Genomic DNA, 20,000 nt, shown 5'->3' on the forward strand with positions numbered 1-20,000 from the left:
GCTTATACACCTTTCCTTTAGATAGATCATATATGTGTCTAAACAATTAATACTAATTGCTAAATCTCATAATTCAAATCATGGAAAGGGATACCGTAACTATAATCGAATTCGAGAATACAATTTCACAATCACTATCTTCTTAAAATCTCTATTAATGAAAGCATTTCCTCACAGTCATTTTTCATGAAGGAGGGAATCTTATGACACTTAGATTTTAATGGTGTATGTGTTCCTATCCATGTGAATTTTTCAAAAACAAAGTTTACGACAAATTCAAACTCATATGGACCGAACTTTCTTAATCTTGACTTCTTGCTTTATGGTAACACGGCTGCCCACCATGTCTTCCAAGTGGTTAAGCAGCTCACCCTTTCCTATCAATGTACTTTTCATTGACCAAGGTGCTTGCCTTTTATGCATTCAATGAGAACTCATAGGACTCATATGCATAATTAACTCGATTGGAACGGCACAGAAACAAGATAATGTGAACACGATAGGTTGTAAACCTCTACTCGTGTGCTAGTGATGATCGATAAGGTTATTCTTGATTAGTTCTTGAATCTTTTCAAGACCATTAAGACTCTCATTGACTCCTTGACATATAAGATTCTCTTGTCAATAAACATTTTTTGACAAACAAATATTCAAGAGTTAGTGTAGCTTTTATCAAGACAAAAGACCATATAAAATTTGTCCTAGTTGGTCTTTGTCTTATCCAGTACATCACAACTTTCCAATTTCAAATGTACGAAAATAAGAAAATCCTTTTTCCAAATTCTACACTTGATGAATGTTATAAACCTTCTTAAGATTTGTCACTCAATGTCACAATCTTAACTCTAAGACTTGTTTTTGGAATGAAGTATGATTGACTTCTTGATTTAACCATTTCTTCAATTTTTAATTCCTCTTCTTAGACATACAATTGTACTAAGATTTACTTAGAGGATCAATTGAGATATGGTTCTTAATCATTAAGACTTATCATAAAACATAATAAAAGGTACTCTCCCATCTTCTTAGAATAGAGAAACTTTTATCATTCTGCCTACTTGATTCTTCTTATTAGTTCTGCTATTGATTTAAACCTTTTCAATCAATTCAGAATTACACTTAATCTTATAAGTATAATCATGTATACTAAATTTTTAGTGAATCATGACGAACATCTTCGTTGTTCTTGTGGTGGACTTAATCAACACACAACTTTGTGTATTCGATCTCTTAGTCCTTCACTTGACACTTTGTCAATGAATTAGTCGAATTTCCAAATATGAGATTTCTCATTCATTGTGCAACCAAGTTGCATGATTCCAAGTTTCTGTCCAATTGAAATTTAGGCGATGAGAAACTCTCCCTATTCGGTAAGTTCTGGACATTTCCACAAACAACATAATTAAGAATTAAATTCATTATTGCATCAATTTTTTCATACACACCATTGCAAGGATAAATAAATAATATAAAATCAAAATTTTATTTTATTGCAGAAAAATTTGTCCTTACAATGCAATTCATTGAAAAACTATGCAAATACATACTTCTTAGCACTCTTATTGTAACTCTAAGTAGTAGCTCAAGAATCCAATCTTTAAGTAATGCGATCGAAATCCATTTCTTCACGATTAGATTCCGCTCACTTCTTCCCGTAAGCTTCCTCTCTTTTCTTCGATTCTACAAAACATCAAATGTAATCTTATCACATCATGTATTAAGAATCTTGAATGGGAACTGAAAAGAGTTAGTTAATGGATTTTTCCTAAATTAGAGTCATACGTTTTGACTCCTCCCATCTCTTAGATCTCTTAGGTAAATAGGGCAGCTTCATCTCCAATGCCCCTTCTCTTGGCAATAAAAGCAAATGGATTCCATTGAAGTTTGGGAGTTTGATTTACCAGACAAATTTGCTCGACCAACTCGCCAAATCATTTCTGATTCAATAGTTGTTAGCAAATAGGTCAAATCAAAGAGGGTTACATCATGATCCATCATATAGTACTCTCTTACGAACTCACTATATGATTCAGGAAGTGATTGTAGAACCCAGCCTATAGCTAACTTATCAGGGAATGATGCACCCAACATTTTCAACCTATCAATGTGTGATTTCATTCCTAGAACGTGGGCACACACGAGTTTACCATCTTCATGTTTCATTTCCAATAGGGCTTTAGTGACATTGAACCTTTCAATTCTTCGATCTTGTGGGTTAGGGAGAACAAAGGGAGGAGGAGGAAGTGAAGCATCATCTCTTGTTCCTCGATCGAATCATTGAATATCATCTTCATGTGGAAATCATGTTCCAAGGGATATGGGAATACCATAGTTGTCGTGCTTTGACATCTACAAAAGAGGAGAAACTAAATTCAGGTTAGTTGATTGATTGAGTCCTTAATAAATCACCCAAATGAGATATTCAGGCTAGGACCCAACACAATACGCTATAACCTAGAAAAGGGATGCCGTAATCTAGTTGCAAAATATTTGAAGGTAAGTGAATGACGATTCACTAATTTCCACCATTAAAAACGAAAAAGAAATTTAAGTTTTAAATTTATGAAAACTCCCAGATCCTTTGATATTCATTGAACATTTCAATGGCATATTTAAATCTCGATATGCCACTCTAGTTTGTGACTGGGATGCCGAGGATTACAAAGCGGGTGTGAATAACCATGCAAACTTACATGGTGCCCTCACATGTTACGGTCACCTATTCGATGTGTCGGTAAACCACACACGCTCCACCGAACTACGACAAACATTGAGTCACCCTTTGCTACCTTTGCTTACAACCATTTAGTGTGCCGGTAAACCACACACGCTCCACTAACGTCTTCGCAAGGGCACAAAGTGTAATTTCATGGAATTGCATCAATTCACTTTTGCCTAAAGTAACTAAGATTGGGAATTTGTAAAAACATTTAGTTACTTTTGTACTTCATTATACTTATAATGGAAGGTTTTTGTCCTATCCTACCCGTTCGGCTAACGACCCTCCACTAGTCAAGAATGCGGTGGTTAAGAGTGGATACCCATTCAATTGCGATTTTATAGGCAATTTCCTTAAACATCCCTTATAGACCAGCTTCGTGAATGAGGCCTACTAACGGTAAGACTAACTTTTACTCATACATATATATAATGTTAGACTTTTAATGTTATACATAGTATAGGATGTATTTTACACTTTTAAAATACTAGGTGGTCAAATTTAACAATTATACTTTTAATTCAATTAAATTGTAAACAAAAACTTTATGGATTTATTAAACCTCTTTTAATTATACACCTTAATTAATTAATAAAACCATAAGTGTAGCACCTGGTTTCTGGTATGTGAATTTTATTTGAGCATTACCCTAATTTAGCCTTGGACTCGGCGAGTCATAGGGTCCGACTCGCCGAGTAGGGACGAGACCCAGGACACGTTTAAGTTGGCGACTCGGCGAGTCCATATCCTGGACTCGGCGAGTCACCGCTGTTGGATGAAACCCTAAGTTTCAGGGGTTTGCTCCCTATTTAAACTCTCATTCCGCCCCAACTCGTCCCCATTCACCCCCAGAACTCCCCCAACATCGTTTTCCCTTGTTTCCTTGAGAGATTGAAGTGTTCTTGGTGTGTTCTTGAAGGTTTTGAGGAGAAAGAGGAGTAGATCAAGAAGAGGAGAAGGAGATCAGCCATCTTTGTGTCATTTCAACATTTTCCTTGAGGTATATCTCGTTTTCCCCCTGTTTCTATGCTTAGGTTTTCATTTGGGGCACTCTTGAGCAATTCTTCAAGCTTGTTTGTGCTTAATGTTTCGTAATAAGTGGATTAACCTTTAGATCTAAGCAATATTGAGCTCCAGGAGCTCAAATCTGTGAGCTTTATGGCCCCATGTGGCTTGTTCATCCTAGATCTACCCTTTTGAGGCATTTTGCACCCTAAAATCCATATTGGTGAATATCTACACGTAAAGTTGGAAACTTTACGTGTGATTTGTGTCCTAGTAGTCTAGATCTATGAGTTTCATGAACTGAAATCGAGTAAATCGATGTAATTGGTGGATGCATGGCGACGACTCGGCGAGTCGTATAGGTGACTCGGCGAGTCTGGTCGCGAGTCACCGATTTGGTCCCTTCTTCATGTGTCGAGGTGAGCCATGAGTCACAGGGGGTGACTCGGTGAGTTGGGAGCTGAACTCACCCATGTTAGGACTCGGCGAGTCAATGCCCTGACTCGGCGAGTCCAAGGCAATCTTCATAGATCAAGAACAGACTCGATGAGTTGTTCATACAACTCGGCGAGTCTTAGCATAAAGTGTTCTTCGGATAAAGATGAACTCGACGAATTGTTCATACAACTCGGCGAGTAGGATGAAGGAGTTGAATGACAGTTAGAAGGTGAACTCGTCGAGTCATAGCCCGACTCGACGAGTAGAACCAGGAACCCAGGACATTGGTTTGCTAGGGACTCGGCGAGTGGAGATCCACTCGGCGAGTCGGGTCAACTGAAAGTTGACTCTAGCATTGGCTTAGAGCTAGACCGGGGGTAAAATGGTCATTTTACCTAAAGGGCAGTTAGCAGTGTTTGATTGAGTATGTTGTGGGAATTGCAGCCGGAGGACTCCCGGAGCAGCAGCAGGCAGTTAGTTCCCGATCAGTTCAGCAGCTACTTTGAGGTGAGTTACCTTCCAGTAGTGGTGGGTCTAAGGCCACAATGCCGGCCCACCAGTAGGAGATGTATGATAGATGATTGTCTTTGTGATATCATCTAGGTTTGCTATTACCTGTTATGTTACATGCTATCATGATACGCTATATGCAGTAGTAGTAGAGTTCGGTTGTTAGGACCGCTGGGTCGTCAGACACCCCAGAATTATCTGACTGTATGTGATGGTATGCTTGTATGTTGGTCTGTTATGCTATGCGATAGTGGTAGCGGGCGGGGACCAGTCCCCGAGGATCGGTTGTTAGGACCGATGGGTAGTCAGCACCCCAGAATGGCTTGACATGGGTAGTCAGCACCCCAGAATGGCTTAACACGGGTATGACGGCACCCCAGAATGGCCGTATCGGTAGGTCGGCACCCCAGAATGGCCGTACCGGGTAGTCAGGCACCCCAGAATGGCCTGGCAGTACATATGTTATGTGTTTGTATGGTATGTGGTACGTTAGGGGAACTCACTAAGCTTTGTGCTTACGTTTACAGTTTTGGTTTTCAGGTACCTCCTCAGCTAGGGGAAAGGAGCCGGCACGGTAGCAGCATGTCACACACACACTCTTCGGTTTCCGCATTACGAGATTCACTGGGATTGTACTCTAATATTTGATGGATAGTATGGTTTGAATATTAAAACATGGTTTGCGATGTGTTATGGCGTGATCAAACAATGCTTTTATTTATTAATGTTTTCTAAAAGTAATACTTTAAAATGAAAATTTTTGGACATGAAAATTGGGTCGTTACAAGTTGGTATCAGAGCCCTGGTTTGAGGGATTCGGACACGCCTTTGGGAGTGTTTGGACTCAAATCAAGGGATTGAAAGATTTTCCAAAAGAAATTGTTCTTTAAAACCCGGAAAAGAGTCGTAAGAAAGACCAAAGTGTGTGACGTGCGCGACCGGCCGAGCTCAAGTAAGTATTCCCCATAGTACCCATACAAGTTTATGTTATGTTTATCAGCTTACGTAGAACTGCATGCTAGAATAGGCTAAGGATCTAGGGGTGATGCCTTATGTGCCTGCTTATGTGTTACAGTTTTATGAATATTGCATGCTAGAAGTGAGTAGACAGCAGTAGGATAGCCTGTTTAGGTTATGCCTGAAAGTATGAGCTTAGCATCCTATGTTAAGTGTCGTTTCTTGTTATAAGAATAGTTTTGGCTTGAGTCTGTTTTCCCTTATCCGAATGCTGCTTGCTTCGTGCTTGGTGGGATTCTGAGTAATGGGAGTTAGCTACTGGGTAAACACGTCACACCACATGTAATTAGGGTTGAATAATCCTAAAGTATTGGAACTGGCCCTACTGCGCAGCTCTTGTTTGAGTCCAACCGTTGTAGGGACGGATCTTTTACTTGAAGGATTATCTAATCCTCATCACATGTGATGGTGTTTAGGTGGTGGCTAACTAGCATTATGAGGAGACCTACAACAGCTTAGGACCAGTCGTGTTGAACTTGAGTTTTCCCTAGGGCAAGCCTAGGATGAGAATAACAGAGAGTAGTAGTAGTAAAGGGGAGCTGGTGGAGTCGAGGAATTCCTCGGAGAAGGTACGGATAGATGTGGAAGGTAGTATGGGCCCGTACTACTGAAAGTAGAGGATCCGTACCCGAGCCGAGGAAGGCCAAGACGAGACCAAGGAACCTGTAAGTAGTTGAGATCCCACAGAAAGTAGCAGTACCACTAATGATTATTATGATGTTTTGCAGAATGGTGGTACTTCGACCGAGACCGACAGATGGCGGGTCAGGAGAGGGGTCAGGTTCGGGATCTGGCACCGAGCCGATTGATGAGAGGCTACGTGAGTTTATCACGTCGGAGATCACTAGGGGCATCCTTGAGTCGACCCCCATCATCTTTGGGTCGATCAAGGAAGGGATCGTGGAGTTGATGGAGGATCGCCTACGGGCATTCAGGAGCGACTTGGCCTCTAGCCAGTCGGGATCTCGCACACTGTCCTTCAAGGACTTCAGGGGCAGTGGTGCGTCGGATTTCCATGGGGTGAAGGACCCCATTGTCGCCAGGCGATGGATTGCGGATATTGAGTCCGCCCAGCTGACCAGCTTCTGCCTTGAGGGGTCGAAGGTGAGGTACGCAGCAGGGTGTTTACGGGACCGAGCCCGGGATTGGTGGGAATCAGTGGGTGACTCGTTGGGAGCCTCGGCTATCGAGGCAATGACCTGGTCAGACTTTGTGGCTAGGTTCAGGGCGGAGTTTGCACCAGCGGTCGAGCTCCAGCAGCTGGCCAGGGAGTTTCTAGACATGAGGCAGACGATAGAGACCGTGGCGGAAATCACCGCCAAGTTTCGGGAGAGGGCTTTATTGGTGCCCCAGTATGCAGGTGACGAGGATATGAGGAGGACTCGTTACCATGATATGCTACGAGCTGACATTCGGGAGCATGTTAGCTTTTCGGCTTGCCCTACCCTGGACTCCATGATTGCCAGGGCTAGGGAAAGAGAGATAGATTTGGAGCACATCCGGAAACGGAAACTTGAGGACGGTCAGCCAGCAGGGGCTTCGGAGAAGAAGCCCAAGGGATCAGATGGGAGGCCGAAAGGCCAGTCGGGACCGAGCCGCTGCAGGAGGTGCGGCAGGCCGCACGAGGGGGCGTGCAGGATGGGATCGTCAGGCTGCTACAAGTGCAGCAAGTTTGGGCATATCAGCAGGGATTGCACTGCTCTTGCGCCAGTTATTCAGACATCGGAGTTGCTGTGTTTCCACTGCAACCAGAGGGGCCACAAGAAGGCCAATTGCCCTATGTTGACAGTTTCAGCGCCAGTGAAGGCGCCAGCTCCAGCGACCCTGCGGATCACGGATGGCCGGCAGGGCAAGGCAGAGGCTCCAGTGGTGAGGAGTCGGGCATTTCAGTTGACTGCCGAGGAGGCACGCGCCGTGCCCGATGTGGTGACGGGTATGATTCCTTCCTTCTATCTTTTATTTTACGTGGTTATGATATTGATATGTGCTCCGTATGTATACATGTGTATTAGGATCGTTCCATGTGAACGGCATCCCGGTTCAGGTATTGTTCGACTCGGGTGCATCCCGATCGTTCGTTTCTTTTGCACTTAGCAAGAGGTTTCATGAGACTTCAGGCGAGTTAGATTGCCCGTTAGAGGTAGAGATTGCTGACGATCGATCGGTGCGAGCATCGATGGTGTTTCGAGATTGTGTCCTGCGACTGTTTGAGGAGCGTTACCTGGTAGACTTGGTTCCCATTCCATTGCGTGGGAACAAGGTGATTATTGGTATGGATTGGTTGAGCCCTAATGGGGCAGTGATAGATTGCGCACAGCAGCTAGTGCGAGTCAGGACCCCAAGCGGGGGAGAGTTAGTGATTCATGGAGAGCGGCCGTAGTGTGGACCCACTGTATGTTCAGCAGCAAGGGCTAGGCGCTACCTTCAGCAGGGATGCGCGGGTTATGTCGCATATGTGATGGATACCCGGGAGGCGGGTAAGGCAACCGTGAACGAGGTCCCGGTGGTTCGAGATTTTGCTGATGTTTTCCCGGAGGAACTACCTGGGATACCTCCGGAGCGACAGGTGGAGTTCAGGATTGACCTCATTCCCAGTGCGGCTCCGATAGCCAAAGCACCATATCGGTTGGCCCCTCCCGAGATGCAGGAGTTGTCTACGCAGCTGCAGGAGCTGCTGGACAAGGGATTTATTCGGCCGAGCAGTTCACCCTGGGGAGCCCCGATTCTGTTTGTGAGGAAGAAGGACGGGTCGCACCGGATGTGTATAGATTATCGGGAGCTGAACAAGGTAACGGTGAAGAACCGATACCCGCTTCCGAGGATTGACGACCTATTTGACCAGCTTCAGGGAGCATCTTGGTTCTCCAAAATTGATTTGCGTTCAGGGTATCATCAGATGAGGGTCAGGGAGGAGGATATGCAGAAGACTGCGTTTCGGACGCGCTATGGTCATTACGAGTTCGTGGTGATGCCGTTTGGGCTCACCAATGCTCCTGCCGCGTTCATGGACCTCATAAACCGCGTGTGTAGACCGATGCTGGATCGGTCTGTGATAGTCTTTATCGATGATATCTTGGTCTATTCCAAGACTCGGGAGGAACACGAGGAGCATCTGAGAGAGGTATTGGAGACCCTGAGGAGGGAGAGCTTGTATGCCAAGTTCTCCAAGTGCGAGTTTTGGTTGCGCGAGGTGCAATTTCTTGGACACCTCGTCAACCAGAACGGGATTCTGGTTGATCCGGCCAAGGTCGAGGCCGTGATGAGATGGGAGGTCCCGAAGTCTCCATCCGAGATTCGGAGCTTCCTGGGATTGGCGGGCTACTATCGGAGATTTATCCAGGATTTCTCCAAGATAGTCGTACCCCTGACACGACTGACGAAGAAAGCCGTGGTCTTTCGGTGGGGACCCGAGCAGCAGGCTGCGTTTGAGATGCTGAGGCAGAAATTGTGTGAGGCACCGATCTTAGCCCTGCCTGAGGGCGTGGAGGATTTTGTGGTTTACTGCGATGCGTCCATTTCAGGGTTGGGCGCAGTTCTGATGCAGAGGGGGCATGTCATTGCCTACGCTTCGCGGCAGCTCAAGCCTCACGAGGCAAATTACCCGACGCACGATTTGGAGTTGGGGGCGGTGGTCTTTGCCCTCAAGATTTGGCGGCATTACCTCTACGGGGTTCGGTGTACCATCTACACGGACCACAAGAGTTTGAGGTACCTCATGGACCAGCCGAATCTGAATATGAGGCAGCAGCGGTGGTTGGACGTGGTGAAGGATTATGATTGCGAGATCCTTTACCACCCGGGGAAGGCCAATGTGGTGGCCGATGCGCTTAGCCGCAAGACGGTGCCGATCGGGGACGTCTGTTTGAGGATGAATGTGGTGACCCCCCTGTTGGAGCAGATTCGGGAGGCTCAATAGGAGGCTATCAAGGAGGAGCATCGGAAGAGCGAGCGTGTGGTGGGTCAGGTTTCCTCCTTTCATTATGATGGCAGAGGACTTTTGACATTGCACCGTAGGGTGTGGGTGCCGTATCACGGTGGCGTGCGCCAGACTTTGATGGAGGAGGCGCACAAGTCCCGATTTTCTATTCATCCCGGGGCGATGAAGATATATAGGGATCTTCGTCCGGATTATTGGTGGCCTTGCATGAAGCGGGATGTGGCATGGTACGTCGAGCGGTGTTTGACCTGCAGGAAGGTCAAGGCCGAACATCAGAGGCCGCATGGCAAGATGCAGCCGTTGGACATTCCACTGTGGAAATGGGAAGATATCACGATGGATTTTATCACAAAGCTTCCCAGGACCGCACGGGGAGTGGATTCGATTTGGGTCATCGTGGATAGATTGACCAAGAGTGCTCACTTTATTCCGATTCAGGAGAGCATATCGGCCGAAAAATTGGCCGACATCTATATCAGGGAGATTGTGGCACGGCATGGAGTGCCAGTATCGGTGATCTCGGACAGGGATGTGCGTTTTACTTCCAGATTCTGGAAGAAATTTCATGACGAGTTGGGCACTCGTCTACATTTCAGCACCGCCTTTCACCCGCAGACAGATGGTCAGAGTGAGCGGACCATCCAGACTTTGGAGGACATGTTGCGGGCGTGTGTGCTATATTTCGGTGGTAGCTGGGATACCTATCTACCTTTGGCTGAGTTCTCCTACAACAACAGCTATCACACGAGTATTGACCGACCCCCGTTCGAGATGTTGTATGGGCGGAAGTGCAGAACCCCGATATGTTAGGGGGAGGTTGGCCAGAGAGTCATGGGAAGCACCGAGGTGGTGCTAGAGATGACCGAGAGGATCCAGCAGGTTCGGGGCAGACTTCAGACTGCACAGAGTCGGCAGAAAAGCTACGCCGATAGACGTCGATCCGACTTGGAGTTCCAAGTCGGGGATATGGTCCTCCTGAAAGTGTCGCCTTGGAAAGGTGTCATTCGATTCAGGAAGCGGGGCAAGTTGGGCCCAAGATTCATCGGGCCGTTTAGGGTTGTAGCCCGGGTGTGCAAGGTGGCGTATAGGCTGGATCTGCCAGCCGAGCTCAGTCAGATCCACAGCACCTTCCATGTTTCGCAGCTGCGGAAGTGCCTGGTGGACAATTCAGCAGTAGTACCGTTGGAGGATATTCAGGTTGATGACAGCTTGAATTACATTGAGCGCCCAGTCACAATACTTGACAGAAAGACCAAGACGTTGAGAAACAAGAGGGTAGAACTAGTAAAGGTGCAATGGCAGCACCGCAAGGGTTCGGAATGGACTTGGGAACCGATGGACGAGATGATGGAGCATTACCCCGAGCTGTTTCAGGACCTGGCAGCAGACTTCGAGGACGAAGTCTAAAATAAGTGGGGGAGATTTGTAGCACCTGGTTTCCGGTATGTGAATTTTATTTGAGCATTGCCCTAATTTAGCCTTGGACTCGGCGAGTTATAGGGTCCGACTCGCCGAGTAGGGACGAGACCCAGGACACGTTTAAGTTGGCGACTCGGCGAGTCCATATCCTGGACTCGGCGAGTCACCACTGTTGGATGAAACCCTAAGTTTCAGGGGTTTGCTCCCTATTTAAACTCTCATTCCGCCCCAACTCGTCCCCATTCACCCCCAGAACTCCCCCAACATCGTTTTCCCTTGTTTCCTTGAGAGATTGAAGTGTTCTTGGTGTGTTCTTGAAGGTTTTGAGGAGAAAGAGGAGTAGATCAAGAAGAGGAGAAGGAGATCAGCCATCTTTGTGTCATTTCAACATTTTCCTTGAGGTATATCTCGTTTTCCCCCTGTTTCTATGCTTAGGTTTTCATTTGGGGCACTCTTGAGCAATCCTTCAAGCTTGTTTGTGCTTAATGTTTCGTAATAAGTGGATTAACCTTTAGATCTAAGCAATATTGAGCTCCAGGAGCTCAGATCTGTGAGCTTTATGGCCCCATGTGGCTTGTTCATCCTAGATCTACCCTTTTGAGGCATTTTGCACCCTAAAATCCATATTGGTGAATATCTACACGTAAAGTTGGAAACTTTACGTGTGATTTGTGTCCTAGTAGTCTAGATCTATGAGTTTCATGAACTGAAATCGAGTAAATCGATGTAATTGGTGGATGCATGGCGACGACTCAGCGAGTCGTATAGGTGACTCGGCGAGTCTGGTCGCGAGTCACCGATTTGGTCCCTTCTTCATGTGTCGAGGTGAGCCATGAGTCACAGGGGGTGACTCGGTGAGTTGGGAGCTGAACTCACCCATGTTAGGACTCGGCGAGTCAATGCCCTGACTCGGCGAGTCCAAGGCAATCTTCATAGATCAAGAACAGACTCGACGAGTTGTTCATACAACTCGGCAAGTCTTAGCATAAAGTGTTCTTCGGATAAAGATGAACTCGACGAATTGTTCATACAACTCGGCGAGTAGGATGAAGGAGTTGAATGACAGTTAAAAGGTGAACTCGTCGAGTCATAGCCCGACTCGACGAGTAGAACCAGGAACCCAGGACATTGGTTTGCTAGGGACTCGGCGAGTGGAGATCCACTCGGCGAGTCGGGTCAACTGAAAGTTGACTCTAGCATTGGCTTAGAGCTAGACCGGGGGTAAAATGGTCATTTTACCTAAAGGACAGTTAGCAGTGTTTGATTGAGTATGTTGTGGGAATTGCAGCCGGAGGACTCCCGGAGCAGCAGCAGGCAGTTAGTTCCCGATCAGTTCAGCAGCTACTTTGAGGTGAGTTACCTTCCAGTAGTGGTGGGTCTAAGGCCACAATGCCGGCCCACCAGTAGGAGATGTATGATAGATGATTGTCTTTGTGATATCATCTAGGTTTGCTATTACCTGTTATGTTACATGCTATCATGATACGCTATATGCAGTAGTAGTAGAGTTCGGTTGTTAGGACCGCTGGGTCGTCAGACACCCCAGAATTATCTGACTGTATGTGATGGTATGCTTGTATGTTGGTCTGTTATGCTATGCGATAGTGGTAGCGGGCGGGGACCAGTCCCCGAGGATCGGTTGTTAGGACCGATGGGTAGTCAGCACCCCAGAATGGCTTGACATGGGTAGTCAGCACCCCAGAATGGCTTGACACGGGTATGACGGCACCCCAGAATGGCCGTATCGGTAGGTCGGCACCCCAGAATGGCCGTACCGGGTAGTCAGGCACCCCAGAATGGCCTGGCAGTACATATGTTATGTGTTTGTATGGTATGTGGTACGTTGGGGGAACTCACTAAGCTTTGTGCTTACGTTTACAGTTTTGGTTTTCAGGTACCTCCTCAGCTAGGGGAAAGGAGCCGGCACGGTAGCAGCATGTCACACACACACTCTTCGGTTTCCGCATTACGAGATTCACTGGGATTGTACTCTGATATTTGATGGATTGTATGGTTTGAATATTAAAACATGGTTTGCGATGTTTTATGGCGTGATCAAACAATGCTTTTATTTATTAATGTTTTCTAAAAGTAATACTTTAAAATGAAAATTTTTGGACATGAAAATTGGGTCGTTACAATAAGGGTATCATTTGAACTTTTCAAAACAATACTAGGGTTTAAGAATTTAACATTTCTAAATTACTTTTCAAAAACTTGAGGGCAAGTTTTGAAACATTTCAAAACATTATGGTTTAGAATTTAAATATTTCAAAATCAAACTTTTTAATCAAAATTTAAATTCCAAAACTTGAGGGCAAGTTTTGAAACCTTTTCAAAACATTAGGGTTTCAACTATTTAAATTTCAAAACAAAACTTTTGAGTTCAAATTTAAACTATAAAACCTAAAAGGGAAAAATTGAAACTTTTCATAACACAAGGATCAAATAACAAATAATATAAATTAAACAATTAATTTCATCATTATCTATATTTGACCTAATTTCAATTTCTTACAAAATAAGTTACCCAATTAATACAAATAATCAGACTTTATCATATAAGGAAGTTATTATCTAATAAATTGGTAATTATCTTTTGTTTAATCAAGGATATACTCACAAATATGAGTAAAATCGGATTTTAATGACTTAGAATAGAGAAGGCAATTATCCATGAGAAAAACAGCAAGAAATCCCGAAAATAGCTCCATCTGACGCTCGAACTCGCCGAGTACCACACTGTACTCGCCGAGTATATTGTGGTACTTGTCGAGTTCATTAAGAAGATGGGCTAAAAATCGATTTTTCAACTTGAACAAACATCCAAGGCATCAATACAATAGAAACCAATCAAGGCTCTGATACCACTGATGGGTTTTGGTCATAAGAATATCCTATGTGCGCATACAAACCCTAATGCTTGGATCTAGGTTTCTCTATTGTACATGCAATTCATCCAAGACTATAAACCATAGATCTAGTATATGATAATCAATATAACATATGAATTAGGGTTTAGATGATACCTTGATTGTTATGTAGCAATAACAATCTCAAATCCTCCTTGTAATGACTTTAGAAAGCTTAGAGTCACAAATGTCACTCCTCTAATGGTTCACAAACACCAAGAGCAAGAGGATGAAGAACAAAGAGAGTGGAGGCTGCCCAAAATCATCCAAAACCCTAGAGGATCTCATCATCACGTTTTGGGGGCTTAAGGGTGCTATTTATACATGTAGGCTATTAGGGTTTTAAACTAGGTAACCCTAATCTGACTGCTTAAGCAATAAGCAGCCCATGGATTCCTTTGGTATATCCCTTGGACGATTTCTAATGGGCTTCCCCATAGAATTCGTCCAACTTATATCTTATTAAGTAATCCATAGCCCAAAATGCAATAATCTTATAATCACAGTTCCAGTCCCTTAAGTTTAATTAATCTCTTTTAGTAACAAAATTAATTATCAATTAATTCTTGACTAATATTAATTAAACAATATGATTTTTTCTTTAATATATTATTCTCATAATATATTAATAAATCATAATTAATCCTCTCTCTCCATAATTCATCCTATCAAGTTGCTTTGGTGAAGGCAACCCAAAAGGACCATGCACCATCGGGTCAAGTACATACCAAAATAGTTATGGACTTAGACACTAATCCAAAAAATATTTCGTCATCATTGGTGCTAAGCCAATCCAATCCCAACACGATGTCGAAACCATTTAGTTCGATAGGTAATAATTCCTCGTGAAACTTATTCCCATTAAGGTCGATTAAGATGTTTTTCATACGTTGGCTAACAGGTACAAACTTGCCACTAGCAACTTCGACTAATAAGGCATTATTTAGTCTATCAACAGGCAAAGCTAGTTCTCTACCAAACTCATGCGAAATAAAGGAGTAGTTAGCTCCAGAATCAAACAAAATTTGAGCAGGTAATTCGTTTACAAGAAAGGTACCTGAAGCGATATCAGCTTCATCTTCCGCAGCCTCAAGTGTCATCTGGAAGGCTCTCGCGTTCGGCTTTGGTGTAATGTTGGGCTTAGCTGCCTCCTTCTTCTTCGGATAGTCTTTCAAAATGTGTCCCTCTTCATTACAACCAAAACACATCCTTTTGTTGGACGGACACTCATTGGCAAAATGCCCAATTTTTCCAAACTTGTAGCAGGTTACATCCTCACTACATTTCCCAAAGTGCTTTTTCTTGCACTTCTCACACTATTTCGCTTTGCCTCCTTTTCCTCCAAACTTTTTCGAATCAGACTTCGAAAGTTTGCTTTTCTTATTGGAAGCTGAAGTTCCTTCAAACTTTCTTTTCTCGCCAACTTCAACCTTGCTGGCAGATCTTCCCTTGATCATGTCCTCAACAGACTTGGAAGCCCAAATAGCTGCCTCTAGAGTAGGTGTCTGACGAACTGGCACAGCGTAGTCCCATGAGAGTCCTTTTGCATACCGGTCAACCTTTGTCAGCTCATCTGGAACAATGCGCAAGGCAAACTCCATTTTGTCGGTGAAAGAATTTGTGTATTCATCAACTGACATGCTGCCCTTTGTTAATGTAAGAAACTTGTTCTCCAACTCCAACAGATTTTGAGCCGAGCAGAACTTGCGCTTGAAATGCACCAAGAACTCTGCCCATGACAACTGCAGTGGCTCATTAGGGCTTAAAGTCTTCCCTATAGTGTTCCACCAATGAACAACTCCACCTCGGAACTGACGCACCGCAAAGGTAGTCTGCAACTTGCCTCTACAGCCACAAGTCATGAAGGCTAACTCCATTTCGGAGATCCAATCCATCACTCCGATCGGGTCCTCCTTTCCAGTGAAGGTCGATGGTTTGCAAGTCAGAAAGTCCTTGTACTTGCATCCCATTCCATCATTCCTTCCATCCTGGTTGTTTTTCCTAACTATCGGTGAGTTTTCTTGACCAATAGATCCACTAAAGTTTCCACCTTCCGAGTGCCCTTCATTTAATTCGGGATCTTCCACTTGATTTGACAGTTCTTCACGATTCTATTGAAGCAGACGTCTCGTTTCATCCATCTGACGATCCAACATCATCTGAATCATCAATTGTACACCAGCCATTGTTATCGGCTCAGGTGCTGCTGCTACGACAGGTATTTCTCAATCACTAGTGGTTGATTCCTGTTTTCATCAGCATTTCCAACTCCACTCCTCGTTCTCACCATTTTTGATCTACACACCAAATAAGGTGAAATTAGATTCTCATTCACGATAGATATTCAAATCATCCTTATCACTCCGAAACGTTTACATGCTAGTTCTAATATCATAGACGTATGCTTAGAATCCTACGTACATAAGGTTTCTAGATCCGGTCGGCAACAGACCATAGATCCGAACAAATAATATCATATATGGCAACATATAACATTTAGCACATAAAAGCATTTTAGGAAATTTTCCTAAAATAAACTAGTGCTCGTGTCTAAAACATAACAGACACACATCTCACAATTTCACTTAGCATTCTAAGTTTATGTCTAGAAATACAACAAATTCCTAGTTCGCTTAAACTAATGCTCTGATACCAACTTTGACATCCCCAAAATCTCGGCCAGAAAAGACCGATTTTCATTTATGCTTTTAAAATAATTTCAGAGTAAATCCTTTTGATTTTAAAGAGTTGCAGAATTTGTTCCAAAAACAAAACATGATAAAATAATATTTACCAAAGCATTTCATTAAAGAAATGTATTTTCATTATATAATCAAAACTCGGGATGTCATGTTCTGATACAAACCATAAAGCATAAACGATAACATTACAAGTCATTCAACAAATATATACATATACAAACTTGTAAACAAAACAACTTGATGATTCATCCATCTTATGCCATTGCACTACTTCCTATAATACAAATAAAACTGAGTGGGTCAGGCTTGGGAGCCTAGTGAGCATATAGGGTTTTCAACCCACAATAAATAATTATATTTAATTCCACCAACCAACAATAACCCAACTACCCATTCCAGTTATTCTCACTTTACATCCCTAAAACAACTAACACAAGGGACCTAGTCTTAGAATATTTCATCGGGGTGACAGCACATGCATTCGGGGGTTTCCTGGCAATATGTGTCAAATAAGGCAACCATGAAGGGGATGGATTACAGCGAATGAACACTCATGTTCATTAACACCTACAGGTGGCGAACCTGCTAGCATTCCACAGGACTGTCTAGAAAAGTATGTGGTCGTCATCTAAACTCCGCTAGATGACTGAATCAAAAACAACATCGAGGCCTCTCATCTGTTTATCACACAACTATCTACCCATGTTCTACCCGACATATTAGTATATATATATATATATATATATATATATATATATATATATATATATATATATATATATATATAGTTTAAAACCTGTATAGCATTCTCATTCAATACATATTCCAAACAACGGATGAGACACATACACATACCACGTATTTCATAGAGAATAAATCATATCTATGAGATAGAAGAAAGTGAATATACATTCACGCATATAAAAACAAAATATACACATAACACATATTTCGTATAAAATACTTCATAATTATGCGTTAGAAGAAAGTAACCACACACTCACTTGATTAGAAGATGATCGGACAGCACTACGGCTTGTAGAAGTAGTATTTTTCGGTAGATCCGGAAGATCTTCACAAAAACCAAACTCCTCGCGGGCAGAGCTTCGGCTCGGGAATTGCACTTCTTGGGATCTTCGGGGATTCGGGACGTGCTTCGGGGCTTGGGAATGATACCGGGGCTTCGGGATAATTCTTGCACGAAAATCGATGCAAAAACACGAGAGAAAGGGAAGAAATGAGCAAAAGAATCGGCTGCCCTCGACATCCTTTTATAGGGGGCTGGAACTTCGATTTACGCTGGGCGTAATATGAAATTACACTGGGCGTAATGAGGATAGGGTCGCTGACTCCCCCCCTGGATAATATCGGATAATATTTATTTATATTAAATACCGAAAATATTTAATAAACTTCAAAAATTCATATCTTCCTCATACGAACTCCGTGTTCGACGTTCTTTATATCCCCACGTAGGTGAGGCTACGCTCTAAAACTTTCATTTAGACTCCGTTGGCTAATTTTTAATTTATTTTTATTATCTATTTTTAGTTGGCCGAAACAGGAAAACTTCATTATAATTTCATAACTTCATCATCCGATGTCCGTTTTCGCCTATCTTTTTATCGTTTCACTACTATCGATGAGATATTCGATTCTCATTTAGATTGTTTTGGCTAAAAACCGCTCGGTCTCAAATCGAGTATTCGGGTTGCATACTACTAAGTTGAAACTTCGAAAAATCATAACTTCCTCATACGAAGTCAGATTTGGGCGTTCTTTTTATGCACGCTCTCGGTTTAACGAAATCTATGACTTTTGTTTATATCACTCAGGCTAAATATCTCTCTAATGTAAATTTCACTTTTTACGTCATTCAGCATTGTCGGTTCTGTCGCGAAACTTCGACAGGTCATAACTTCTTCGTTATAACTCGGATTTCGGCATTGTTTATATCTTCAGAATCCTTGTTTCGACCACTACATATTTATGTAATGATATCGGGCTTATCCCACACTTCAAATTTGACGCTTATTTTATTCTGAATTCATTAAATTGTAATAATTAAGAAAATAAACATATAATTCACATAATTCACATAATACTCAAACATTTCATTATTAATACTCTAAAAAGAGTTACAGGGGTTAACCTAGACTATTACATCAATGATAATGCCTAGCCTAGAAACGCGGGCGTTACATCCAGACCACAATTCGTCGGTATAGGGTCCAAATTAAACTTTTTATTATTTCCTCGATAATCAATCCCGACGATCCTTTTCTGACGACATGCCATCGCGATTGGTTATTCTATACGGACGAATCCTGTCCCGACAACATTTTTGACTTTTACCGATGGAGCTATACCGATGAATTTTTATAGACGACATGTCGTTGCTATAAGCTTTACTGACAACAAGTGATCAATATAGAGTCCTTACTTGTCGTCTGCATGGGGCTCGATCCTTGTACTGATAATTTCCATATATAGATGCATAGAAAAACCCATCATTCTTTCATTCAGTGAAACTTATGAACACCAATTTATTTTATTTTCTTCTCACTTCCATTTATTTCCATCATTAAGTTCAACCTGAGAAAAAGTTGTTAGAAAGAGAGGGATAGAGAAGGGGGGGAGTGGTGGTTTCTAGTGGTAGTAAGCGATGATGGAAAATGGTTTCTGGTGTCGGTGGTGATGGTGGTGGTGGTGCGAAGCCAAGGGTGGAAAGTTCTTGAAGAGAAATAGATGAGAGAAAGGGTTGTTGGTTACATTTATTTCAATAAAAGAAAAATGAAACAAGAATAAACTGGGAAATTAAATGAAAAAAATAAAAAAGGGAAATACAATCATTTCATGTTTGTAGAGACGAAACGTACACATTTTAACGAAATAAGGGACGATCCGAGTTAATTTATGAAAATAGGACTAAAAATGTCATTTGTCACCTACAAGAAGGAAGGATCATGTAATTTACTCTTAATTAAATGTACAGAGAGAATAACATTGGATGTCATTAGTTGGGATGGTGACCACGCCACAACACAATCCACCACAATAATATGGGATGATGTTAACATTCTCACCACATTGCCACATGAACCCCGAAATGTGCTCGTTGCTCCCATATGGGAATGCTTTAATGCTGTAACACGAATTAATGAAGTCGGCAAAAAAAATAGTCACATAAATAGGTTAGGATATGGTGTTAAGACTAATCATATGAAATTTGATTACTTTATGCCTTCCATTTAATTTCCAACCTAAATATGGATGATGTTTTCGTGTTCAAGAGAGCATATTGTTGTGAGTTTTTAAATTTTTTTTTATGAGAGTTAAGA

The sequence above is a fragment of the Lactuca saligna genome, chromosome 5 (assembly GCF_052625555.1).
Source record: "Lactuca saligna cultivar CGN05327 chromosome 5, ASM5262555v1, whole genome shotgun sequence".
NCBI classification, from domain to species: Eukaryota; Viridiplantae; Streptophyta; class Magnoliopsida; order Asterales; family Asteraceae; genus Lactuca; species Lactuca saligna.